General features: G+C 65.1%; 1 protein-coding gene across 1 annotated transcript in view; it reads right to left on the bottom strand.

Moving 5' to 3' along the window:
* The window catches only part of SHANK3 (SH3 and multiple ankyrin repeat domains 3), a 780,355-nt gene that overhangs the window by 718,171 nt on the left and 34,764 nt on the right, over positions 1–27,420 (bottom strand). Inside the window, exon 2 of the mRNA XM_075914851.2 lies at positions 2,029–2,079. The gene's annotated coding sequence lies outside the window, so the exon portion shown is untranslated. The remainder of the gene's footprint in view (positions 1–2,028; positions 2,080–27,420) is intronic.

Raw genomic sequence — 27,420 nt, 5'->3', positions numbered from 1 at the left:
TAACGGGGAGGCCGACCCGCCCGGTCCCTTGTTTATAACGGGGAGGACGACCCGCCCGGTCCCTTGTTTATAACGGGGAGGCCGACCCGCCCGGTCCCTTGTTTATAACGGGGAGGCCGACCCGCCCGGTCCCTTGTTTATAATGGGGAGGCCGACCCGCCCGGTCCCTTGTTTATAACGGGGAGGCCGACCCGCCCGGTCCCTTGTTTATAACGGGGGAGGACGACCCGCCCGGTCCCTTGTTTATAACGGGGAGGCCGACCCGCCCGGTCCCTTGTTTATAACGGGGGAGGCCGACCCGCCCGGTCCCTTGTTTATAACGGGGAGGCCGACCCGCCCGGTCCCTTGTTTATAACGGGGAGGCCGACCCGCCCGGTCCCTTGTTTATAACGGGGAGGCCGACCCGCCCGGTCCCTTGTTTATAACGGGGAGGCCGACCCGCCCGGTCCCTTGTTTATAACGGGGAGGCCGACCCGCCCGGTCCCTTGTTTATAATGGGGAGGCCGACCCGCCCGGTCCCTTGTTTATAACGGGGGAGGCCGACCCGCCCGGTCCCTTGTTTATAATGGGGAGGCCGACCCGCCCGGTCCCTTGTTTATAACGGGGGAGGATGACCCGCCTGGTCCCTTGTTTATAACGGGGGAGGCCGACCCGCCCGGTCCCTTGTTTATAACGGGGGAGGACGACCCGCCCGGTCCCTTGTTTATAACGGGGAGGCCGACCCGCCCGGTCCCTTGTTTATAACGGGGGAGGCCGACCCGCCCGGTCCCTTGTTTATAACAGGGAGGCCGACCCGCCCGGTCCCTTGTTTATAACGGGGGAGGATGACCCGCCCGGTCCCTTGTTTATAACAGGGAGGCCGACCCGCCCGGTCCCTTGTGTTCTATTCAAACAAGACCTGAAGGAATATTATCAAATCCACCTAAAACATAATCTCTGCTAATAAATAATTCCGACTTTCCGATAGACGTACATTTTCTTTGGCGGCCCTGAGAGCTGTCAGTTTTCGTTTGTGCGGTCCTCAGTAGGCTTCGAGTTCGACATGCCTGATCTAGACCATCCCCGACAGGGTGTCTGTCCAACCTGCTCTTAAATCTCTCCAGGGATGGAGATTCCACAACGCCCCCAGGCAGCGTATTCCACTGCTTAAGCATCCTGACAGGCAGGAAGTTTTCCCTAGTGTCCAAGTTGAACCTCCCTTGCTGCAATTTAAGCCGCTTGCTTCTTCTGTCCTCAGAGGTCAAAGAGAACAATATTGCTCGCTCCTCCTACTAGCACCCCATTCATGAAAAGTGCTCTCACGTCCCCTCTCAGTCTTTTCTGTTCCAACCTAAACAAGCCCAGTTCTTTCAGCCTTCCCTCACAGCTCATGTTCTCTAGACCTTTCATTTCTTCTCTGGACCGGACCCTCTCCAATTTCTCTACATCTTTCTTGACATGTGGAGCCCAGAACTGGACACAAGACTCCAGCTGAGGCCTGCCCAGGGCAGAGCAGAGCGGAATGACTCCTCGTGACTTGCTCACAACACCCCTGCTCATGCCGCCCAGACTCAGGTTGGCTTTTCTTGCAACAGTGTCACACTGACTCATACTCAGCTTGTGGTCCCCTCTGGCCCCAGATCCCTCCCCTCCGCGCTCCTTCCTCAGCAGCCATTTCCCATTTTGTGGTTCAACATCCAGAGATCACGCCTCCTCCATGCTGGGTGCTGGGGGCCTGGGCCAGGCTGTGCCCATAGCCCCCCTGATTACTGGCCCCCTCCCAGCCTGCCCACTTCCTTCTCCTTCAGGCCCTGCACAGGGCTGCTGCTAGGATCCCGCGCCTCATGCTGCTCTGGGCCCGTCCGTCCCCACCTCCCATCCCAGCCTCCTCCCTGGCCTGCCCCGCTGCAGCAAGCGCACAGTCCCGCCCACCAGCATCTCTGCATCCAAGCGAACCCGCCTGCCCTGTGCACTCGCCCACAAGGCCTGTGCCGCCCCCAAGCTCTGCTCCCCAGAGATTATGGGGACAACGGGTGGGCAGGGACCTACCTGATGACACCGTCACAGACTTGAGGTGCATGGAAATCCTTCCTCCTCAACCTGGGGGTGAGAACACAGAGAGGGCCGCTCAGCGGTAGGCAGTGCCTCTGACACCCGCCCCAGAGCCAGGGGCGTGCAGACAGGATAGGCAGGATCCCGCCTGGCATTCATCCGGGCTGCATGTGGACAGGATGAATTGGCCCCTAGGAGCAGAGCATTACCTGCATGGGATGGCCCCAGTCCCACCACCAGCCCCACCGGAGACCTGCCCAGAGCGCGGGAACGGGCAGAGCCCCCAGCCCCACCGGAGACCTGAACCGACCCGGGAACGGGCAGAGCCCCCAGCCCCACCGGAGACCTGAACCGACCCGGGAACGGGCAGAGCCCCCAGCCCCACCGGAGACCTGAACCGACCCGGGAACGGGCAGAGCCCCCAGCCCCACCGGAGACCTGAACCGACCCGGGAACGGGCAGAGCCCCCAGCCCCACCGGAGACCTGAACCGACCCGGGAACGGGCAGAGCCCCCAGCCCCACCGGAGACCTGCCCAGAGCGCGGGAACGGGCAGAGCCCCCAGCCCCACCGGAGACCTGAACCGACCCGGGAACGGGCAGAGCCCCCAGCCCCACCGGAGACCTGAACCGACCCGGGAACGGGCAGAGCCCCCAGCCCCACCGGAGACCTGAACCGACCCGGGAACGGGCAGAGCCCCCAGCCCCACCGGAGACCTGAACCGACCCGGGAACGGGCAGAGCCCCCAGCCCCACCGGAGACCTGAACCGACCCGGGAACGGGCAGAGCCCCCAGCCCCACCGGAGACCTGAACCGACCCGGGAACGGGCAGAGCCCCCAGCCCCACCGGAGACCTGAACCGACCCGGGAACGGGCAGAGCCCCCAGCCCCACCGGAGACCTGAACCGACCCGGGAACGGGCAGAGCCCCCAGCCCCACCGGAGACCTGAACCGACCCGGGAACGGGCAGAGCCCCCAGCCCCACCGGAGACCTGAACCGACCCGGGAACGGGCAGAGCCCCCAGCCCCACAGGAGACCTGAACCGACCCGGGAACGGGCAGAACCCCCAGCCCCACCGGAGACCTGAACCGACCCGGGAACGGGCAGAGCCCCAGCCCCACCGGAGACCTGAACCGACCCGGGAACGGGCAGAGCCCCCAGCCCCACCGGAGACCTGAACCGACCCGGGAACGGGCAGAACCCCCAGCCCCACCGGAGACCTGAACCGACCCGGGAACGGGCAGAGCCCCCAGCCCCACCGGAGACCTGAACCGACCCGGGAACGGGCAGAGCCCCCAGCCCCACCGGAGACCTGAACCGACCCGGGAACGGGCAGAACCCCCAGCCCCACCGGAGACCTGAACCGACCCGGGAACGGGCAGAGCCCCCAGCCCCACCGGAGACCTGAACCGACCCGGGAACGGGCAGAACCCCAGCCCCACCGGAGACCTGAACCGACCCGGGAACGGGCAGAGCCCCCAGCCCCACAGGAGACCTGAACCGACCCGGGAACGGGCAGAACCCCCAGCCCCACCGGAGACCTGAACCGACCCGGGAACGGGCAGAGCCCCCAGCCCCACCGGAGACCTGAACCGACCCGGGAACGGGCAGAGCCCCCAGCCCCACCGGAGACCTGAACCGACCCGGGAACGGGCAGAACCCCCAGCCCCACCGGAGACCTGAACCGACCCGGGAACGGGCAGAGCCCCCAGCCCCACCGGAGACCTGAACCGACCCGGGAACGGGCAGAGCCCCCAGCCCCACCGGAGACCTGAACCGACCCGGGAACGGGCAGAGCCCCCAGCCCCACCGGAGACCTGAACCGACCCGGGAACGGGCAGAGCCCCCAGCCCCACCGGAGACCTGAACCGACCCGGGAACGGGCAGAGCCCCCAGCCCCACCGGAGACCTGAACCGACCCGGGAACGGGCAGAACCCCCAGCCCCACCGGAGACCTGAACCGACCCGGGAACGGGCAGAACCCCCAGCCCCACCGGAGACCTGAACCGACCCCGGGAACGGGCAGAGCCCCCAGCCCCACCGGAGACCTGAACCGACCCGGGAACGGGCAGAGCCCCCAGCCCCACCGGAGACCTGAACCGACCCGGGAACGGGCAGAGCCCCCAGCCCCACCGGAGACCTGAACCGACCCGGGAACGGGCAGAGCCCCCAGCCCCACCGGAGACCTGAACCGACCCGGGAACGGGCAGAGCCCCCAGCCCCACCGGAGACCTGAACCGACCCGGGAACGGGCAGAGCCCCCAGCCCCACCGGAGACCTGAACCGACCCGGGAACGGGCAGAGCCCCCAGCCCCACCGGAGACCTGAACCGACCCGGGAACGGGCAGAACCCCCAGCCCCACCGGAGACCTGAACCGACCCGGGAACGGGCAGAGCCCCCAGCCCCACCGGAGACCTGAACCGACCCGGGAACGGGCAGAGCCCCCAGCCCCACCGGAGACCTGAACCGACCCGGGAACGGGCAGAGCCCCCAACCCCACCGGAGACCTGAACCGACCCGGGAACGGGCAGAACCCCCAGCCCCACCGGAGACCTGAACCGACCCGGGAACGGGCAGAACCCCCAGCCCCACCGGAGACCTGAACCGACCCGGGAACGGGCAGAACCCCCAGCCCCACCGGAGACCTGAACCGACCCGGGAACGGGCAGAGCCCCCAGCCCCACCGGAGACCTGAACCGACCCGGGAACGGGCAGAGCCCCCAGCCCCACCGGAGACCTGAACCGACCCGGGAACGGGCAGAACCCCCAGCCCCACCGGAGACCTGAACCGACCCGGGAACGGGCAGAGCCCCCAGCCCCACCGGAGACCTGAACCGACCCGGGAACGGGCAGAACCCCCAGCCCCACCGGAGACCTGAACCGACCCGGGAACGGGCAGAACCCCCAGCCCCACCGGAGACCTGAACCGACCCGGGAACGGGCAGAGCCCCCAGCCCCACCGGAGACCTGAACCGACCCGGGAACGGGCAGAGCCCCCAGCCCCACCGGAGACCTGAACCGACCCGGGAACGGGCAGAGCCCCCAGCCCCACCGGAGACCTGAACCGACCCGGGAACGGGCAGAGCCCCCAGCCCCACCGGAGACCTGAACCGACCCGGGAACGGGCAGAACCCCCAGCCCCACCGGAGACCTGAACCGACCCGGGAACGGGCAGAGCCCCCAGCCCCACCGGAGACCTGAACCGACCCGGGAACGGGCAGAACCCCCAGCCCCACCGGAGACCTGAACCGACCCGGGAACGGGCAGAGCCCCCAGCCCCACCGGAGACCTGAACCGACCCGGGAACGGGCAGAACCCCCAGCCCCACCGGAGACCTGAACCGACCCAGAAACGGGCAGAGCCCCCAGCCCCACCGGAGACCTGAACCGACCCGGGAACGGGCAGAGCCCCCAGCCCCACCGGAGACCTGAACCGACCCGGGAACGGGCAGAACCCCCAGCCCCACCGGAGACCTGAACCGACCCGGGAACGGGCAGAGCCCCCAGCCCCACCGGAGACCTGAACCGACCCGGGAACGGGCAGAGCCCCCAGCCCCACCGGAGACCTGAACCGACCCGGGAACGGGCAGAACCCCCAGCCCCACCGGAGACCTGAACCGACCCGGGAACGGGCAGAGCCCCCAGCCCCACCGGAGACCTGAACCGACCCGGGAACGGGCAGAGCCCCCAGCCCCACCGGAGACCTGAACCGACCCGGGAACGGGCAGAACCCCCAGCCCCACCGGAGACCTGAACCGACCCGGGAACGGGCAGAGCCCCCAGCCCCACCGGAGACCTGAACCGACCCGGGAACGGGCAGAGCCCCCAGCCCCACCGGAGACCTGAACCGACCCGGGAACGGGCAGAGCCCCCAGCCCCACCGGAGACCTGAACCGACCCGGGAACGGGCAGAACCCCCAGCCCCACCGGAGACCTGAACCGACCCGGGAACGGGCAGAACCCCCAGCCCCACCGGAGACCTGAACCGACCCGGGAACGGGCAGAGCCCCCAGCCCCACCGGAGACCTGAACCGACCCGGGAACGGGCAGAGCCCCCAGCCCCACCGGAGACCTGAACCGACCCGGGAACGGGCAGAGCCCCCAGCCCCACCGGAGACCTGAACCGACCCGGGAACGGGCAGAGCCCCCAGCCCCACCGGAGACCTGAACCGACCCGGGAACGGGCAGAGCCCCCAGCCCCACCGGAGACCTGAACCGACCCGGGAACGGGCAGAACCCCCAGCCCCACCGGAGACCTGAACCGACCCGGGAACGGGCAGAGCCCCCAGCCCCACCGGAGACCTGAACCGACCCGGGAACGGGCAGAGCCCCCAGCCCCACCGGAGACCTGAACCGACCCGGGAACGGGCAGAGCCCCCAACCCCACCGGAGACCTGAACCGACCCGGGAACGGGCAGAACCCCCAGCCCCACCGGAGACCTGAACCGACCCGGGAACGGGCAGAACCCCCAGCCCCACCGGAGACCTGAACCGACCCGGGAACGGGCAGAACCCCCAGCCCCACCGGAGACCTGAACCGACCCGGGAACGGGCAGAGCCCCCAGCCCCACCGGAGACCTGAACCGACCCGGCAACGGGCAGAGCCCCCAGCCCCACCGGAGACCTGAACCGACCCGGGAACGGGCAGAACCCCCAGCCCCACCGGAGACCTGAACCGACCCGGGAACGGGCAGAGCCCCCAGCCCCACCGGAGACCTGAACCGACCCGGGAACGGGCAGAACCCCCAGCCCCACCGGAGACCTGAACCGACCCGGGAACGGGCAGAACCCCCAGCCCCACCGGAGACCTGAACCGACCCGGGAACGGGCAGAGCCCCCAGCCCCACCGGAGACCTGAACCGACCCGGGAACGGGCAGAGCCCCCAGCCCCACCGGAGACCTGAACCGACCCGGGAACGGGCAGAGCCCCCAGCCCCACCGGAGACCTGAACCGACCCGGGAACGGGCAGAGCCCCCAGCCCCACCGGAGACCTGAACCGACCCGGGAACGGGCAGAACCCCCAGCCCCACCGGAGACCTGAACCGACCCGGGAACGGGCAGAGCCCCCAGCCCCACCGGAGACCTGAACCGACCCGGGAACGGGCAGAACCCCCAGCCCCACCGGAGACCTGAACCGACCCGGGAACGGGCAGAGCCCCCAGCCCCACCGGAGACCTGAACCGACCCGGGAACGGGCAGAACCCCCAGCCCCACCGGAGACCTGAACCGACCCGGGAACGGGCAGAACCCCCAGCCCCACCGGAGACCTGAACCGACCCGGGAACGGGCAGAGCCCCCAACCCCACCGGAGACCTGAACCGACCCGGGAACGGGCAGAGCCCTCAGCCCCACCGGAGACCTGAACCGACCCGGGAACGGGCAGAGCCCCCAGCCCCACCGGAGACCTGAACCGACCCGGGAACGGGCAGAACCCCCAGCCCCACCGGAGACCTGAACCGACCCGGGAACGGGCAGAGCCCCCAGCCCCACCGGAGACCTGCCCAGAGCGCGGGAACGGGCAGAGCCCCCAGCCCCACCGGAGACCTGAACCGACCCGGGAACGGGCAGAGCCCCAGCCCCACCGGAGACCTGAACCGACCCGGGAACGGGCAGAACCCTCAGCCCCACCGGAGACCTGAACCGACCCGGGAACGGGCAGAGCCCCCAGCCCCACCGGAGACCTGAACCGACCCGGGAACGGGCAGAACCCCCAGCCCCACCGGAGACCTGAACCGACCCGGGAACGGGCAGAGCCCCCAGCCCCACCGGAGACCTGAACCGACCCGGGAACGGGCAGAACCCCCAGCCCCACCGGAGACCTGAACCGACCCGGGAACGGGCAGAGCCCCCAGCCCCACCGGAGACCTGAACCGACCCGGGAACGGGCAGAGCCCTCAGCCCCACCGGAGACCTGAACCGACCCGGGAACGGGCAGAGCCCCCAGCCCCACCGGAGACCTGAACCGACCCGGGAACGGGCAGAGCCCCCAGCCCCACCGGAGACCTGAACCGACCCGGGAACGGGCAGAGCCCCCAGCCCCACCGGAGACCTGAACCGACCCGGGAACGGGCAGAGCCCCCAGCCCCACCGGAGACCTGAACCGACCCGGGAACGGGCAGAGCCCCCAGCCCCACCGGAGACCTGAACCGACCCGGGAACGGGCAGAGCCCCCAGCCCCACCGGAGACCTGAACCGACCCGGGAACGGGCAGAACCCCCAGCCCCACCGGAGACCTGAACCGACCCGGGAACGGGCAGAACCCCCAGCCCCACCGGAGACCTGAACCGACCCGGGAACGGGCAGAGCCCCAGCCCCACCGGAGACCTGAACCGACCCGGGAACGGGCAGAGCCCCCAGCCCCACCGGAGACCTGAACCGACCCGGGAACGGGCAGAACCCCCAGCCCCACCGGAGACCTGAACCGACCCGGGAACGGGCAGAGCCCCCAGCCCCACCGGAGACCTGAACCGACCCGGGAACGGGCAGAACCCCCAGCCCCACCGGAGACCTGAACCGACCCGGGAACGGGCAGAGCCCCCAGCCCCACCGGAGACCTGAACCGACCCGGGAACGGGCAGAGCCCCCAGCCCCACCGGAGACCTGAACCGACCCGGGAACGGGCAGAGCCCCCAGCCCCACCGGAGACCTGAACCGACCCGGGAACGGGCAGAGCCCCCAGCCCCACCGGAGACCTGAACCGACCCGGGAACGGGCAGAGCCCCCAGCCCCACCGGAGACCTGAACCGACCCGGGAACGGGCAGAGCCCCCAGCCCCACCGGAGACCTGAACCGACCCGGGAACGGGCAGAGCCCCAGCCCCACCGGAGACCTGAACCGACCCGGGAACGGGCAGAGCCCCCAGCCCCACCGGAGACCTGAACCGACCCGGGAACGGGCAGAGCCCCCAGCCCCACCGGAGACCTGAACCGACCCGGGAACGGGCAGAGCCCCCAGCCCCACCGGAGACCTGAACCGACCCGGGAACGGGCAGAACCCCCAGCCCCACAGGAGACCTGAACCGACCCGGGAACGGGCAGAGCCCCCAGCCCCACCGGAGACCTGAACCGACCCGGGAACGGGCAGAGCCCCCAGCCCCACCGGAGACCTGAACCGACCCGGGAACGGGCAGAGCCCCCAGCCCCACCGGAGACCTGAACCGACCCGGGAACGGGCAGAACCCCCAGCCCCACCGGAGACCTGAACCGACCCGGGAACGGGCAGAGCCCCCAGCCCCACCGGAGACCTGAACCGACCCGGGAACGGGCAGAGCCCCCAGCCCCACCGGAGACCTGAACCGACCCGGGAACGGGCAGAACCCCCAGCCCCACCGGAGACCTGAACCGACCCGGGAACGGGCAGAACCCCCAGCCACACCGGAGACCTGAACCGACCCGGGAACGGGCAGAGCCCCCAGCCCCACCGGAGACCTGCCCAGAGCGCGGGAACGGGCAGAGCCCCCAGCCCCACCGGAGACCTGAACCGACCCGGGAACGGGCAGAGCCCCCAGCCCCACCGGAGACCTGAACCGACCCGGGAACGGGCAGAGCCCCCAGCCCCACCGGAGACCTGAACCGACCCGGGAACGGGCAGAGCCCCCAGCCCCACCGGAGACCTGAACCGACCCGGGAACGGGCAGAGCCCCCAGCCCCACCGGAGACCTGAACCGACCCGGGAACGGGCAGAGCCCCCAGCCCCACCGGAGACCTGAACCGACCCGGGAACGGGCAGAGCCCCCAGCCCCACCGGAGACCTGAACCGACCCGGGAACGGGCAGAGCCCCCAGCCCCACCGGAGACCTGAACCGACCCGGGAACGGGCAGAGCCCCAGCCCCACCGGAGACCTGAACCGACCCGGGAACGGGCAGAGCCCCCAGCCCCACCGGAGACCTGAACCGACCCGGGAACGGGCAGAGCCCCCAGCCCCACCGGAGACCTGAACCGACCCGGGAACGGGCAGAGCCCCCAGCCCCACCGGAGACCTGAACCGACCCGGGAACGGGCAGAACCCCCAGCCCCACAGGAGACCTGAACCGACCCGGGAACGGGCAGAGCCCCCAGCCACACCGGAGACCTGAACCGACCCGGGAACGGGCAGAGCCCCCAGCCCCACCGGAGACCTGAACCGACCCGGGAACGGGCAGAACCCCCAGACCCACCGGAGACCTGAACCGACCCGGCAACGGGCAGAGCCCCCAGCCCCACCGGAGACCTGAACCGACCCGGGAACGGGCAGAGCCCCCAGCCCCACCGGAGACCTGAACCGACCCGGGAACGGGCAGAGCCCCCAGCCCCACCGGAGACCTGAACCGACCCGGGAACGGGCAGAGCCCCCAGCCCCACCGGAGACCTGAACCGACCCGGGAACGGGCAGAACCCCCAGCCCCACCGGAGACCTGAACCGACCCGGGAACGGGCAGAGCCCCCAGCCCCACCGGAGACCTGAACCGACCCGGGAACGGGCAGAGCCCCCAGCCCCACCGGAGACCTGAACCGACCCGGGAACGGGCAGAGCCCCCAGCCCCACCGGAGACCTGAACCGACCCGGGAACGGGCAGAGCCCCCAGCCCCACCGGAGACCTGAACCGACCCGGGAACGGGCAGAGCCCCCAGCCCCACCGGAGACCTGAACCGACCCGGGAACGGGCAGAGCCCCCAGCCCCACCGGAGACCTGAACCGACCCGGGAACGGGCAGAGCCCCCAGCCCCACCGGAGACCTGAACCGACCCGGGAACGGGCAGAGCCCCCAGCCCCACCGGAGACCTGAACCGACCCGGGAACGGGCAGAGCCCCCAGCCCCACCGGAGACCTGAACCGACCCCGGAACGGGCAGAGCCCCCAGCCCCACCGGAGACCTGAACCGACCCGGGAACGGGCAGAGACCCCAGCCCCACCGGAGACCTGAACCGACCCGGGAACGGGCAGAGCCCCCAGCCACACCGGAGACCTGAACCGACCCGGGAACGGGCAGAGACCCCTGCCCAGCCCCCCTGGCTCCTGCTGATGCGCCCACATGCCGCTTGGCTGGACTATCTACAGCAGCATGCAGGTCTAGAGGGATCAGCAGGGCCTGATGCTCATCACCAGGCCCAACTCATCCCCCAGCAAGGCATTCAGCAGCCTGGGAACATGTGGGGCAGGAGGAAGAGGTGACTCAGGGCATGTGTGAGACAGACGGATGTGAGCACAGTGAACATGCCTGCTTGTGCATTGCACGGGGCACAGACGTTGGTGAGCTCCAGCAGCAAGAGCTGGCCCAAATCACAGCTCTGGGGCTCCCCAAGCACCTCCCAGCACAGCCGTGTGCCCGTGAGGCAGCCAGCCCTTCTGAACCAGTGAGAACATCAGTGACGCTAAGGGGAGCCCCCAGCTCAGCTTGGCCAGGGCCCTGCAACCCAGCAGCCCTGTCCCCAGGCTGATTCCCCAGGTGTGATGGCGTGTTGGGGTCCCCCATCTCCTGCACCCCGAAATGGCACGGACAGACTCCACCCACCAGTAGAATGGAGGTAGTTTATTGCTTCTCCAGGATATAGCACAGCACAGATGTCATCTGGTTACAGGATCTAGGGCTAAGAGGCCTCTGTGCCCCCCTTGAGAAGGGGGAGTCCCAGCCCCCTCCCCAGCTCCTTCTCCCCTGCTTTCCAGCCATGAACCAACCACCTCTCCTCCAGCCCTGCCCCCAGCCAGGGCAGCATCCACCTTCCTTTGTTTCTCCCCATGGGGGGTGGCTGGTCACACCAGTTTGGAGCCCCCTTTGCATAATGACTCCCCCCTTCCCTGCTGGGTCTTGCTCCAGACAGCAGAGGTTGCCACAGCCCTAGCAAGTTACCCCCACTACGTCACACCAGGCTATCCGGGAGATGACTGCAGCTGGCCAGGAGGAGAGAGGAGCCCATCTCCAGAGCCTCTGCCCCCTCGAGCCTGAAAACCTCCATCTGCCTCAGGGCTGCTGCTCACAACAGACCTGGCCTGGGTGTGGGGCTGACAGGACAACCGGATGGTAGAAAAATACAAATGTTCAGAGAACACAGCCAGGGGTCAGGGCAGGGATGGGGGGGGGGGGGGGTCTGGGCTGCACAATGCACAGCCAGGGGTCAGGGCAGGGATGGAGGGGTCTGGGCTGCACAATGCACAGCCAGGGGTCAGGGCAGGGATGGGGGGGGGGGTCTGGGCTGCACAATGCACAGCCAGGGGTCAGGGCAGGGATGGGGGGGATCTGGGCTGCACAATGCACAGCCAGGGGTCAGGGCAGGGATGGGGGGGATCTGGGCTGCACAATGCACAGCCAGGGGTCAGGGCAGGGATGGGGGGGGGGGGTCTGGGCTGCACAATGCACAGCCAGGAGTCAGGGCAGAGATGGGGGGGGGGTCTGGGCTGCACAATGCACAGCCAGGGGTCAGGGCAGGGATGGGGGGGGTCTGGGCTGCACAATGCACAGCCAGGAGTCAGGGCAGGGATGGGGGGGGGGGTCTGGGCTGCACAATGCACAGCCAGGGGTCAGGGCAGAGATGGGGGGGGGGGTCTGGGCTGCACAATGCACAGCCAGGGGTCAGGGCAGGGATGGGGGGGGGGGTCTGGGCTGCACAATGCACAGCCAGGGGTCAGGGCAGGGATGGGGGGGGGTCTGGGCTGCACAATGCACAGCCAGGGGTCAGGGCAGGGATGGAGGGGTCTGGGCTGCACAATGCACAGCCAGGGGTCAGGGCAGGGATGGGGGGGGGGTCTGGGCTGCACAATGCACAGCCAGGGGTCAGGGCAGGGATGGAGGGGTCTGGGCTGCACAATGCACAGCCAGGGGTCAGGGCAGGGATGGGGGGGATCTGGGCTGCACAATGCACAGCCAGGGGTCAGGGCAGGGATGGGGGGGGGGGTCTGGGCTGCACAATGCACAGCCAGGGGTCAGGGCAGGGATGGAGGGGTCTGGGCTGCACAATGCACAGCCAGGGGTCAGGGCAGGGATGGGGGGGGGTCTGGGCTGCACAATGCACAGCCAGGGGTCAGGGCAGGGATGGGGGGGATCTGGGCTGCACAATGCACAGCCAGGGGTCAGGGCAGGGATGGGGGGGGGGGGTCTGGGCTGCACAATGCACAGCCAGGGGTCAGGGCAGGGATGGGGGGGGGGTCTGGGCTGCTCGATGCAAAGCCAGGGGTCAGGGCAGGGATGGGGGGGGTCTGGGCTGCTCGATGCACAGCCAGGGGTCAGGGCAGGGATGGGGGGGATCTGGGCTGCACAATGCACAGCCAAGGGTCAGGGCAGGGATGGGGGGGAGGATCTGGGCTGCACAATGCAGAGCCAGGGGTCAGGGCAGGGATGGGGGAGGATCTGGGCTGCACAATGCAGAGCCAGGGGTCAGGGCAGGGATGGGGGGGGGGGTCTGGGCTGCACAATGCACAGCCAGGGGTCAGGGCAGGGATGGGGGGGATCTGGGCTGCACAATGCACAGCCAGGGGTCAGGGCAGGGATGGGGGGGGGGTCTGGGCTGCACAATGCACAGCCAGGGGTCAGGGCAGGGATGGGGGGGATCTGGGCTGCACAATGCAGAGCCAGGGGTCAGGGCAGGGATGGAGGGGTCTGGGCTGCACAATGCACAGCCAGGGGTCAGGGCAGGGATGGGGGGGGGGTCTGGACTGCTCGATGCACAGCCAGGGGTCAGGGCAGGGATGGGGGGGGGGGTCTGGGCTGCTCGATGCACAGCCAGGGGTCAGGGCAGGGATGGGGGGGGGTCTGGGCTGCACAATGCACAGCCAGGGGTCAGGGCAGGGATGGGGGGGGGGGTCTGGGCTGCTCGATGCACAGCCAGGGGTCAGGGCAGGGATGGGGGGGGGGTCTGGGCTGCTCGATGCACAGCCAGGGGTCAGGGCAGGGATGGGGGGGATCTGGGCTGCACAATGCACAGCCAGGGGTCAGGGCAGGGATGGGGGGGGTCTGGGCTGCACAATGCACAGCCAGGGGTCAGGGCAGGGATGGGGGGGGTCTGGGCTGCACAATGCACAGCCAAGGGTCAGGGCAGGGATGGGGGGGGGGGTCTGGGCTGCACAATGCACAGCCAAGGGTCAGGGCAGGGATGGGGGAGGATCTGGGCTGCACAATGCAGAGCCAGGGGTCAGGGCAGGGATGGGGGGGGGGTCTGGGCTGCACAATGCACAGCCAGGGGTCAGGGCAGGGATGGGGGGGGGGTCTGGGCTGCTCGATGCAAAGCCAGGGGTCAGGGCAGGGATGGGGGGGGTCTGGGCTGCTCGATGCACAGCCAAGGGTCAGGGCAGGGATGGGGGAGGATCTGGGCTGCACAATGCAGAGCCAGGGGTCAGGGCAGGGATGGGGGAGGATCTGGGCTGCACACTGCAGAGCCAGGGGTCAGGGCAGGGACGGAGCCTGACTCTCGACTCTCGGAGGCTCCGTGGCGGGCTCCGTGTGACACACGAGTCTCTAGCAGGCCTTTAACAATTGATACGTTTCACTCCAGAATTCATTGGTGCAGAAATCACAGGGACTGAGATTGCTGTGAAATATTTAGTGCCTCTTGTTCTGCACAGCATGGAGCCTGGGGCTGGGTCTTGCCATGACGTATAAGGCCCAGCAGTCACCCCTCCTCCTGAGTACTCCCCAGATGTGACCCCCTCTTGGCTACGGCCCATGTGTGATTCCCCTCCCAAATATGGCCTGCTGAGACAGCCCTCCTGTGTATGGCCTGGCTGTGAGCTAAGGCAAGCGGACTTTGCAAAAGAATTCATAGTACAGACGGATGCCTCCGAGGTGGGGCTGGGGCGGTACTGGCGCAGGAGACACGTGGCGAGGAACAGCCCATATATTACACCGAAGCCGAAAGCTGTTCCCCCGAGAAAAGGCCTTTGCCACGATAGAGAAAGAGGCCCCAGCTGTCAAATGGGTGGTGGAATCGCTCCGCTTGGGAACCCGTTCGAACTAGTAACCGACCCCGCTCCCCGAGACGATTGCAATCCATGAGGCTCTGTCTAGACTGGCAAGTTTTTCCGGAAAAGCAGCCGCTTTTGCGGAAAAACTTGCCAGCTGTCTACACTGGCCACTTGAATTTCTGCAAAAGCACTGGCGATCTCATGTAAGATTGTCAGTGCTTTTCCGGAAATACGGTGCTGCTCCCGTTCGGGCAAAAGTCTTTTTCCGAAAAACTTTTGCGCAAAAGGGCCAGTGTAGACAGCACAGAACTGTTTTCTGCAAAAAAGCCCCGATCACGAAAATGGCGATTGGGGCTTTTTTGCGGAAAAGCGCGTCTAGATTGGCCAGAGATGCTTTTCCACAAAAAGTGCTTTTCCGGAAAAGCGTCCTGCCAATCTAGACGCGCTTTTCCGAAAATGCTTTTAAAGGAAACGTTTGCGTTAAAAGCATTTCCGGAAAATCCTGCCAGTGTAGACGTAGCCTGAAGGGCACGCTCCTGTGCCCTTGCCGGACTCAACCCCCCCCTACGCTGGAAGTTCCGGGGGGGAGCCCGGCTCTATGGACAGGCATCCGGAGGAGAACGGAGATGGACCAGCGGACGAAAGCCAGGGTGAGGGAGGAAGGAGCGCAGGACGGGACCGTGGGAGGCCCGAAGACCGGTGAGTTGCAGCTTTGCCCCCCGGTCAACGCAGATGTCTCGGACACCTGTTCTTAGGGTCCTGGGCTGGGACCTGGAGAGACGGAGGGCCCAGGTCCCCCTCCCGCACCCGGAGTAGGACAACAGAGAGCATTACTCTCCTGAACGGGGGAGAAGCAGGATACCAAGGTGGACGGAGGGATAGAGGGCGAGCCCCGAACTGGGACGGGGGGGCTGGATGCATGACACCCAGCTATCACCTCCCCCCACGTACGGCCCAGCTATCACCTCCCCCCACGTACGGCCCAGCTATCACCTCCCCCCACGTACGGCCCAGCTAACACCTCCCCCCACGTACGGCCCAGCTATCACCTCCCCCCACGTACGGCCCAGCTATCACCTCCCCCCATGTACGGCCCAGCTATCACCTCCCCCCACGTACGGCCCAGCTATCACCTCCCCCCACGTACGGCCCAGCTAACACCTCCCCCCACGTACGGCCCAGCTATCACCTCCCCCCATGTACGGCCCAGCTATCACCTCCTCCCACGTACGGCCCAGCTATCACCTCCCCCCACGTACGGCCCAGCTATCACCTCCCCCCACGTACGGCCCAGCTATCACCTCCCCCCACGTATGGCCCAGCTAATACCTCCCCCACGTACGGCCCAGCTATCACCTCCCCCCACGTACGGCCCAGCTATCACCTCCCCCCACGTACGGCCCAGCTATCACCTCCCCCCATGTATGGCCCAGCTATCACCTCCCCCCACGTACGGCCCAGCTATCACCTCCCCCCACGTACGGCCCAGCTAACACCTCCCCCCACGTACGGCCCAGCTATCACCTCCCCCCACGTACGGCCCAGCTATCACCTCCTCCCACGTACGGCCCAGCTATCACTTCCCCCCACGTACAGCCCAGCTATCACCTCCCCCCAAGTACGGCCCAGCTATCACCTCCCCCCACGTACGGCCCAGCTATCACCTCCCCCCACGTACGGCCCAGCTATCACCTCCCCCCACGTACAGCCCAGCTATCACCTCTCTCCCCACGTACGGCCCAGCTATCACCTCCCCCCACGTACGGCCCAGCTATCACCTCCCCCCACGTACGGCCCAGCTATGAACTCTCTCCCCACGTACGGCCCAGCTATGACCTCTCTCCCCACGTACGGCCCAGCAATGACCTCCCCCCACGTACGGCCCAGCTATCACCTCCCCCCACGTACGGCCCAGCTATCACCTCCCCCCACGTATGGCCCAGCTAACACCTCCCCCCACGTACAGCCCAGCTATCACCTCCCCCCACGTACAGCCCAGCTATCACCTCTCCCCACGTACGGCCCAGCTATCACCTCCCCCCACGTACGGCCCAGCTATCACCTCTCTCCCCACGTACGGCCCAGCTATCACCTCCCCCCACGTACGGCCCAGCTATCACCTCTCCCCACGTACGGCCCAGCTATCACCTCCCCCCACGTACGGCCCAGCTATCACCTCCCCCCACGTATGGCCCAGCTAACACCTCCCCCCACGTACGGCCCAGCTATCACCTCCCCCCACGTACAGCCCAGCTATCACCTCCCCCCACGTATGGCCCAGCTATCACCTCCCCCCACGTACGGCCCAGCTATCACCTCCCCCCATGTACGGCCCAGCTATCACCTCCCCCCACGTACGGCCCAGCTATCACCTCCCCCCACGTATGGCCCAGCTAACACCTCCCCCCACGTACAGCCCAGCTATCACCTCCCCCCACGTACAGCCCAGCTATCACCTCTCCCCACGTACGGCCCAGTTATCACCTCCCCCCACGTACAGCCCAGCTATCACCTCTCTCCCCACGTACGGCCCAGCTATCACCTCCCCCCACATACGGCCCAGCTATCACCTCCCCCCACGTACAGCCCAGCAATCACCTCTCCCCACGTACGGCCCAGCTATCACCTTCCCCCACGTATGGCCCAGGTATCACCTCCCCCCACGTACGGCCCAGCTATCACCTCCCCCCATGTACGGCCCAGCTATCACCTCCCCCCACGTACGGCCCAGCTATCACCTCCCCCCACGTATGGCCCAGCTATCACCTCCCCGCACGTACGGCCCAGCTATGACCTCTCTCCCCACATACAGCCCAGCTATGACCTCTCCCCACGTACGGCCCAGCTATCACCTCCCCCCACGTACGGCCCAGCTATCACCTCCCCCCACGTATGGCCCAGCTAACACCTCCCCCGACGTACGGCCCAGCTATCACCTCCCCCCACGTACAGCCCAGCTATCACCTCCCCCCACGTATGGCCCAGCTATCACCTCCCCCCACGTACGGCCCAGCTATCACCTCCCCCCACGTACGGCCCAGCTATGACCTCTCTCCCCACATACAGCCCAGCTATGACCTCTCCCCACGTACGGCCCAGCTATCACCTCCCCCCACGTACGGCCAAGCTATGACCTCCCCCCATGTATGGCCCAGCTATCACCTCCCCCCACGTACGGCCCATCTATCGCCTCCCCCCACGTATGGACTAGCTATCACCTCCCCCCACGTACGGTCCAGCTATGATCTCCTCCCACGTACAGCCCAGCTATCACCTCCCCCCACGTACGGCCAAGCTATGACCTCTCCCCAAGTACGGCCCAGCTATCACCTCCCCCACGTACGGCCCAGCTATCACCTCCCCCCAAGTACGGCCCAGCTATCACCTCCCCCCACGTACAGCCCAGCAATCACCTCCCCCCACGTACGGCCCAGCTATCACCTCCCCCCACGTATGGCCCAGCTATCACCTCCCCCCACGTACGGCCCAGCTATCACCTCCCCCCATGTACGGCCCAGCTATCACCTCCCCCCACGTACGGCCCAGCTATCACCTCCCCCCACGTACGGCCCAGCTAACACCTCCCCCCACGTACAGCCCAGCTATCACCTCCCCCCACGTACAGCCCAGCTATCACCTCTCCCCACGTACGGCCCAGCTATCACCTCCCCCCACGTACGGCCCAGCTATCACCTCTCTCCCCACGTACGGCCCAGCTATCACCTCCCCCCACGTACGGCCCAGCTATCACCTCCCCCCACGTACGGCCCAGCTATCACCTCCCCCCACGTACAGCCCAGCAATCACCTCCCCCCACGTACGGCCCAGCTATCACCTTCCCCCACGTATGGCCCAGGTATCACCTCCCCCCACGTACGGCCCAGCTATCACCTCCCCCCATGTACGGCCCAGCTATCACCTCCCCCCACGTACGGCCCAGCTATCACCTCCCCCCACGTATGGCCCAGCTATCACCTCCCCGCACGTACGGCCCAGCTATGACCTCTCTCCCCACATACAGCCCAGCTATGACCTCTCCCCACGTAAGGCCCAGCTATCACCTCCCCCCACGTACGGCCCAGCTATCACCTCCCCCCACGTATGGCCCAGCTAACACCTCCCCCCACGTACGGCCCAGCTATCACCTCCCCCCACGTACAGCCCAGCTATCACCTCCCCCCACGTATGGCCCAGCTATCACCTCCCCCCACGTACGGCCCAGCTATCACCTCCCCCCATGTACGGCCCAGCTATGACCTCTCTCCCCACATACAGCCCAGCTATGACCTCTCCCCACGTACGGCCCAGCTATCACCTCCCCCCACGTACGGCCAAGCTATGACCTCTCCCCACGTACGGCCCAGCTATCACCTCCCCCCACGTACGGCCCAGCTGTCCCCTCTCTCCCCACGTACGGCCCAGCTATGACCTCTCTCCCCACGTACGGCCCAGCTATGACCTCTCTCCCCACGTACGGCCCAGCTATGACCTGCCCCCACGTATGGCCCAGCTATCACCTCCCCCCACGTATGGACTAGCTATCACCTCCCCCCACGTACGGTCCAGCTATGATCTCCTCCCACGTACAGCCCAGCTATCACCTCCCCCCACGTACGGCCAAGCTATGACCTCTCCCCAAGTACGGCCCAGCTATCACCTCCCCCACGTACGGCCCAGCTATCACCTCCCCCCAAGTACGGCCCAGCAATCACCTCCCCCCACGTACGGCCCAGCTATCACCTCCCCCCACGTACGGCCCAGCTATCACCTCTCTCCCCACATACGGCCCAGCTATCACCTCCCCCCACGTACGGCCCAGCTATCACCTCCCCCCACGTACGGCCCAGCTATCACCTCCCCGCACGTACGGCCCAGCTATGACCTCTCTCCCCACATACAGCCCAGCTATGACCTCTCCCCACGTACGGCCCAGCTATCACCTCCCCCCACGTACGGCCCAGCTATCACCTCCCCCCACGTATGGCCCAGCTAACACCTCCCCCCACGTACGGTCCAGCTATCACCTCCCCCCACGTACAGCCCAGCTATCACCTCCCCCCACGTATGGCCCAGCTATCACCTCCCCCCAAGTACGGCCCAGCTATCACCTCCCCCCATGTACGGCCCAGCTATCACCGCCCCCCACGTATGGCCCAGCTATCACCTCCCCCCACGTATGGCCCAGCTATGACCTCTCTCCCCACATACAGCCCAGCTATGACCTCTCCCCACGTATGGCCCAGCTATCACCTCCCCCCACGTACGGCCAAGCTATGACCTCTCCCCACGTACGGCCCAGCTATCACCTCCCCCCACGTACGGCCCAGCTGTCCCCTCTCTCCCCACGTACGGCCCAGCTATGACCTCTCTCCCCACGTACAGCCCAGCAATGACCTCCCCCCACGTACGGCCCAGCAATGACCTCCCCCCACGTATGGCCCAGCTATCACCTCCCCCCACGTACGGCCCATCTATCACCTCCCCCCACGTATGGACTAGCTATCACCTCCCCCCACGTACGGTCCAGCTATGATCTCCTCCCACGTACAGCCCAGCTATCACCTCCCCCCACGTACGGCCAAGCTATGACCTCTCCCCACGTACGGCCCAGCTATCACCTCCCCCACGTACGGCCCAGCTATCACCTCCCCCCAAGTACGGCCCAGCTATCACCTCCCCCCACGTACAGCCCAGCAATGACCTCTCCCCACGTACGGCCAAGCTATCACCTCCCCCCACGTATGGCCCAGCTATCAGCTCCCCCCACGTACGGCCCAGCTATCACCTCCCCCCACGTACGGCCAAGCTATGACCTCTCCCCACGTACGGTCCAGCTATCACCTCCCTCCACGTACGGCCAAGCTATGACCTCTCCCCACGTACGGCCCAGCTATCACCTCTCCCCACGTACGGCCAAGCTATCACCTCCCCCCACGTATAGCCCAGCTATCACCTCCCCCCATGTACGGTCCAGCTATCACCTCCCCCCACGTACAGCCCAGCTATCACCTCCCCCCATGTACGGCCCAGCTATCACCTCCCCCCACGTACGGCCCAGCTATCACCTCCCCCCACGTACAGCCCAGCAATGACCTCCCCCCACGTATGGACTAGCTATCACCTCCCCCCACGTATGGACTAGCTATCACCTCCCCCCACGTACGGTCCAGCTATGATCTCCTCCCACGTACAGCCCAGCTATCACCTCCCCCCACGTACGGCCAAGCTATGACCTCTCCCCACGTACGGCCCAGCTATCACCTCCCCCCAAGTACGGCCCAGCTATCACCTCCCCCCACGTACAGCCCAGCAATGACCTCTCTCCACGTACGGCCAAGCTATCACCTCCCCCCACGTATGGCCCAGCTATCAGCTCCCCCCACGTACGGCCCAGCTATCACCTCCCCCCACGTACGGCCAAGCTATGACCTCTCCCCACATACGGTCCAGCTATCACCTCCCCCCACGTACGGCCAAGCTATCACCTCCCCCCACGTACAGCCCAGCTATCACCTCCCCCCACGTACGGCCCAGCTATCACCTCCCCCCACGTACGGCCCAGCTATGATCTCCCCCCACGTACGGTCCAGCTATGATCTCCCCCCATGTACGGCCCAGCTATCACCTCCCCCCACGTATGGCCCAGCTATCACGTCCCCCCACGTACGGCCCAGCTATCACCTCCCCCCACATACAGCCCAGCAATGACCTCCCCCCACGTATGGCCCAGCTATCACCTCCCCCCACGTACGGTCCAGCTATGATCTCCCCCCATGTACGGCCCAGCTATCAGCTCCCCCCACGTATGGCCCAGCTATCACCTCCCCCCACGTACGGTCCAGCTATGATCTCCCCCATGTATGGCCCAGCTATGACCTCCCACCACGTACGGCCCAGCTATCACCTCCCTCCACGTACAGCCCAGCAATGACCTCCCCCACGTACAGCCCAGCTATCACCTCCCCCCACGTACGGTCCAGCTATGATCTCCCCCCATGTACGGCCCAGCTATCAGCTCCCCCCACGTATGGCCCAGCTATCACCTCCCCCCACGTACGGTCCAGCTATGATCTCCCCCATGTATGGCCCAGCTATGACCTCCCACCACGTACGGCCCAGCTATCACCTCTCCCCACGTACGGCTCAGCTATCACCTCCCCCCACGTACGGCCCAGCTATCACCTCCCCCCACATACGGCCAAGCTATGACCTCTCCCTACGTATGGCCCAGCTATCACCTACCCCCACGTACAGCCCAGCAATGACCTCCCCCCACGTACGGCCCAGCTATCACCTCCCCCCACGTATGGCCCAGCTATCACCTCCCCCCACGTACGGTCCAGCTATGATCTCCCCCCACGTACGGCCCAGCTATCAGCTCCCCCCACGTATGGCCCAGCTATCACCTCCCCCCACGTACGGCCCAGCTATCACCTCCCCCCATGTACGGCCCAGCTATGATCTCCCCCCACGTATGGCCCAGCTATCACCTCCCACCACGTACGGCCCAGCTATTACCTCCCCCCACGTACGGTCCAGCTATGCTCTCCCCCCACGTATGGCCCAGCTATCACCTCCCCCCACGTACGGTCCAGCTATGCTCTCCCCCCACGTACGGCCCAGCTATCACCTCCCCCCACGTAAGGCCCAGCTATGACCTCCCACCACGTACGGCCCAGCTATGACCTCCCCCCACGTACGGCCCAGCTATGACCTCCCCTCATGTACGGGCCAGGTATCACCTCCCCACATGTACAGCCCAGCTATCACCTTCCCCCACGTACGACCCAGCTATGACCTCCCCCATGTACGGCCCGGCTATGACCTCTCCCCATGTACGGCCCAGCTATCACCTCCCCCCACGTACGGCCCAGCTATGACCTCCCGCCATGTACGGCCCAGCTATGACCTCCCCCCATGTACGGCCCAGCAATCACCTCTCTCCACGTACGGCCCAGCTATGACCTCCCACCATGTACGGCCCAGCTATGACCTCCCACCACGTACGGCCCAGCTATGACCTCCCCCCACGTACGGCCCAGCTATGACCTCCCCTCATGTATGGGCCAGGTATCACCTCCCCACATGTACGGCCCAGCTATCACCTTCCCCCACGTACGGCCCAGCAATGACCTCCCCCCACGTACGGCCCAGCTATCACCTCTCCCCACGTACGGCCCAGCAATGACCTCCCCCCACGTACAGCCCAGCTATCACCTCCCCGCACGTACGGCCCAGCAATGACCTCCCCCCACGTACGGCCCAGCTATCACCTCCCCCCACGTACAGCCCAGCAATGACCTCCCCCATGTACGGCCCGGCTATGACCTCTCCCCATGTACGGCCCAGCTATGACCTCCCCCCACGTACGGCCCAGCAATGACCTCCCCCCACGTACGGCCCAGCTATCACCTCCCCCCACGTACAGCCCAGCAATGACCTCCCCCATGTACGGCCCGGCTATGACCTCTCCCCATGTACGGCCCAGCTATCACCTCCCCCCACGTACGGCCCAGCTATGACCTCCCGCCATGTACGGCCCAGCTATGACCTCCCCCCATGTACGGCCCAGCAATCACCTCTCTCCCCACGTACGGCCCAGCTATCACCTCCCCCCACGTACGGCCCAGCTATGACCTCTCTCCCAAGAATGTTCCATCTGTGACCCCTGTCACAACCTCCCCCAAGCGTTATGAAAATTGGCTTATGAATATGCATATCTCGAAAGCACTTTAGGTAGAATGCAGCATGTGACATGTCATCTTTGAATTTACAGTCTGCTGACTGTGTATATTCTATTCCTGGGCATGTAGCATTCTTGTATGTGAAGTTAGAAATATGACGTGTGGATCTGTTTATCATTCTAAATGTGCTAATGAAGGCCAGTAGTGATACTCCGGAAATATGACGGCTCCATTCTCAAACCAAGGATCTGTGAATGGTTTTGTTTTACCTGTAAGCCCAAACTGGGGATGGTCCTACAGAGACATATGACCTGCCACCTCCTGCTAGAATCCATCTTGATTCTGATATTTCCCATGGGGATGGGGCGATAAAACAAGTTTCCCACCCTGGAGAAATTCTATGCAGGGATGGGTAGCAATCATCAGACATCCTCAGCCACAGCCTTCGTACCAAAGAGGATACAGAAGTGACTGTTAGATCCAAGCAAAGAAAGATCAACTCTGGCTTGTGAAGAATTCAGGCCTGTACGCAGGGAGCACTGCCCCCACCACGATCCTCCAAGGATCCCCCACGATTCTGGCTGGGCTGTGGAAGGCAGGAGGGACCATTGCTCCAGCTGGCCCAGAGAAAACTGGGGGTGATTCCTCCCCCTCCCCCAGGAGCTAGGCTGGGGGTGGGGCTGGGCCTCGCTCCTGGGGAAGGGGGGTGGGAAATCAGCCCCAGCTTTCCCCCCTCTGGCCAGAGCAGGGGGATGGGAGGCTGGGGCAGTTTGCCACTCTTGCCTTCCCTCGGCAGTCAGAGCATGCTTACTTGGGGGATCATAGGAGAATGCGCTCCCACCCTTGCAGTCCACACTTACAGAACAGCACCCTCCCTCCACTCAGAAATTCCTGTGTACGGGCCTGACATTACGTATGTGGTAAAGAGTGGGATGAGAATTCTGATCTGCAGTGATCGCTCCTGGGGCATGAGGCTTAGTAACCCCTTGATCTGTCTGTCTATTGTCACTTGCAACCACTTGCATCCTACTTTTTATACTTATTAAACACTTGTGTTTAATATCAAGCCCTGTTACCTGCGTGGGGGCGCCACAGCTGTGCAGCTCTTTCATTAATGGAGAGCGTGAACCTTAGGAGCTTTCTCTGGGTAAAACTGTCACACACAGTAAGACAGATTGATATGGGGATTTGGGGCCTTTTGAGGGCTGGGTTCTGGGACGCCATCACGGCCCCATGGCTGAGCCCTCCCAGAGCTGAGCTGGTTCAGCATCCATGTTGCTTTGCTCGGGGGCTGTGACCCCGACTCTATGTCTCGACTGGGGGAGACCAGAGGTTCTGGGCCACAAGACAGAGGAATGGGGTACCAGAGGGCAGGCAGACAGGTCAGCGGTATGATAAGCACGCCAGGTGACAACCCCAAGGGAAGCTCTGTGATCGAACCTTTGCATCTCCTATTTACACCACAGCTCTCACCCTTCCCATGTACGGCCCAGCTGGGACCCCTCCCATTTACAGCCCAGCTGTTTTGCTCTTCCCACATATGACCCAGCTGTGACCCTCCCCATTTATAGCCCAGCTGTGCCCCTTCACATTTACAGCCCAGCTGTGACCCCCCCTTCTTTCATACAGCCCAGCTGTGGTCATTTTGTTCATAAGACCCAGCTGTAACCTTACTCCTATGTACAGCCCAGCTGTGACCCTGCTCCAGTGTAAGGTCCAACTATGACCACTCCCCTGTGTACAGCCCAGCGGTGCCGATTTTGCGTGTAAGGCCCAGCTGTGACCATTCCCTCGTGTATGGCCCAGCGGTGCTGGTTTTGCGTGTAAGGCCCAGCTGTGACCATTCCCTCGTGTATGGCCCAGCGGTGCCGGTTTTGCGTGTAAGGCCCAGCTGTGACCATTCCCTCGTGTATGGCCCAGTGGTGCCGGTTTTGCGTGTAAGGCCCAGCTGTGACCATTCCCTCGTGTATGGCCCAGTGGTGCCGGTTTTGCGTGTAAGGCCAAGCTGTGACCATTCCCTCGTGTATGGCCCAGTGGTGCCGGTTTTGCGTGTAAGGCCCAGCTGTGACCATTCCCTCGTGTATGGCCCAGTGGTTCCGGTTTTGCGTGTAAGGCCCAGCTGTGACCATTCCCTCGTGTATGGCCCAGTGGTGCCGGTTTTGCGTGTAAGGCCCAGCTGTGACCATTCCCTCGTGTATGGCCCAGTGGTGCCGGTTTTGCGTGTAAGGCCCAGCTGTGACCATTCCCTCGTGTATGGCCCAGTGGTTCCTGTTTTGCGTGTAAGGCCCAGCTGTGACCATTCCCTCGTGTATGGCCCAGTGGTGCCGGTTTTGCGTGTAAGGCCCAGCTGTGACCATTCCCTCGTGTATGGCCCAGTGGTGCCGGTTTTGCTAGATAGATTAATGGAGATGAGATCCATCAATGGCTATTAGCCAGGCTGGGTAGGAATGGTGTCCCTGGCCTCTGTTTCTCTGGAGGTGGGTGACAGAGAAGGGATCGTGTGAGGATTCCCTGTTGTGTTCCCTCCCTCTGGGCATCTGGTCTTGGCCACGGTTGGCAGACAGGACACTGGACTAGATGGACAGTTGGTCTGACTCAGTATGGCCATTCTGATGTTCTTAAAAGCTACTGAAGAAGGCTCAGAGACTGGGGATGAGAGTGATGGAAACCCTGGAAAGCCTCCTCTGAAGAGAGATTGAAAAGATTGGGCTTGTGGCCACAGAGAGGAGACGAGAGAGGAGACAGCTATACAGCACTGACTGGGGGAGAGAGGGGAAGTGGCTCTGCTCCCTCAGGGTATGTCTCTACTACCACCCGAGTTCGAACTAGGGTGGCTAATGTCGGCATTCGAAGTTGCAAATGAAGCCCGGGATTTAAATATCTCGGGCTTCATTTGCATCTTGCCGGCGCCGCCATTTTTAAATCCCCGTTAGAGCAGACTCCGTGCCCGCGGCTCCACGCGGCTCCACGCGGCTCCACGCGGCACGGAGTAGGTAGTTCGAATTAGGCTCTCTCCTCGTGGAACGAGGTGTACCGGTAGTTCGGAATAGGAAGCCTAGTTCGAACTACCTAGTTCGTGTCCCGTGTAGCCGCGCTGCACGGGGTTCGAACCAGCGGGGATTTAAAAATGGCAGCTCCCCGCTTATGCAAATGAAGCCCAGGAAATTCAAATCCCGGGCTTCATTTGCAAGTGCAGTATGCCTACATTACCCTCCTAGTTCGAACTAGCGGGGTAGTGTAGACATACCCAAAGGAAGGGGGATGCTGCCGTGGCTGGGGCCAGGGCTTGGAGAGGGGGAGTTAGTTCCTGTCTGGGAGCATGGAGGAAGCAGCCTCAGCAACAGGCTGGGGGGTTTAGAAGCCGAGACCCCCCCCATATCAAGGGGGGCTGAGGCATCCTAGGCCTGCCCTGTAGCCTGGTGACATCTGAGCTGGGCTGTATCCTGAAGAAGCAATAAACCACCTCTGTGCTACTGGCTGGCGGAGTCTGTTCATGCCATTTCGGGGGTGCAGGAGGCGGGGGCCCCAACGCATCGTCACAGATGCAAATGAAGCCCGAGATATTTAAATCCCGGGCTTCATTTGCAACTTCGAATGCCTACATTAGCCACCCTAGTTTGAACTCAGGGGCTAGTGTAGACAGACCCTCAGACAGCACAAGTACAAGGGGACATGCAAGGAAATGCAACACTGACCACAGGAAACACTTTCACACAACGGGCCACTCAGCGTGGAATTGTGGCCACCGGAAGACGCCGGGGCCAAGAGTGTAGCAAGATTAACCAAAGAATTGGCTCGCAAGATGGATGACAAGACAATCCGGACTCAGGGTT

This window comes from Pelodiscus sinensis, chromosome 1 (genome assembly GCF_052426305.1).
Source record: "Pelodiscus sinensis isolate ZL-2025 chromosome 1, ASM5242630v1, whole genome shotgun sequence".
Lineage (NCBI taxonomy): Eukaryota > Metazoa > Chordata > Testudines > Trionychidae > Pelodiscus > Pelodiscus sinensis.
Note: the sequence above shows the minus strand (reverse complement) of the source record. Positions and strands in the feature narration are given on the sequence as shown.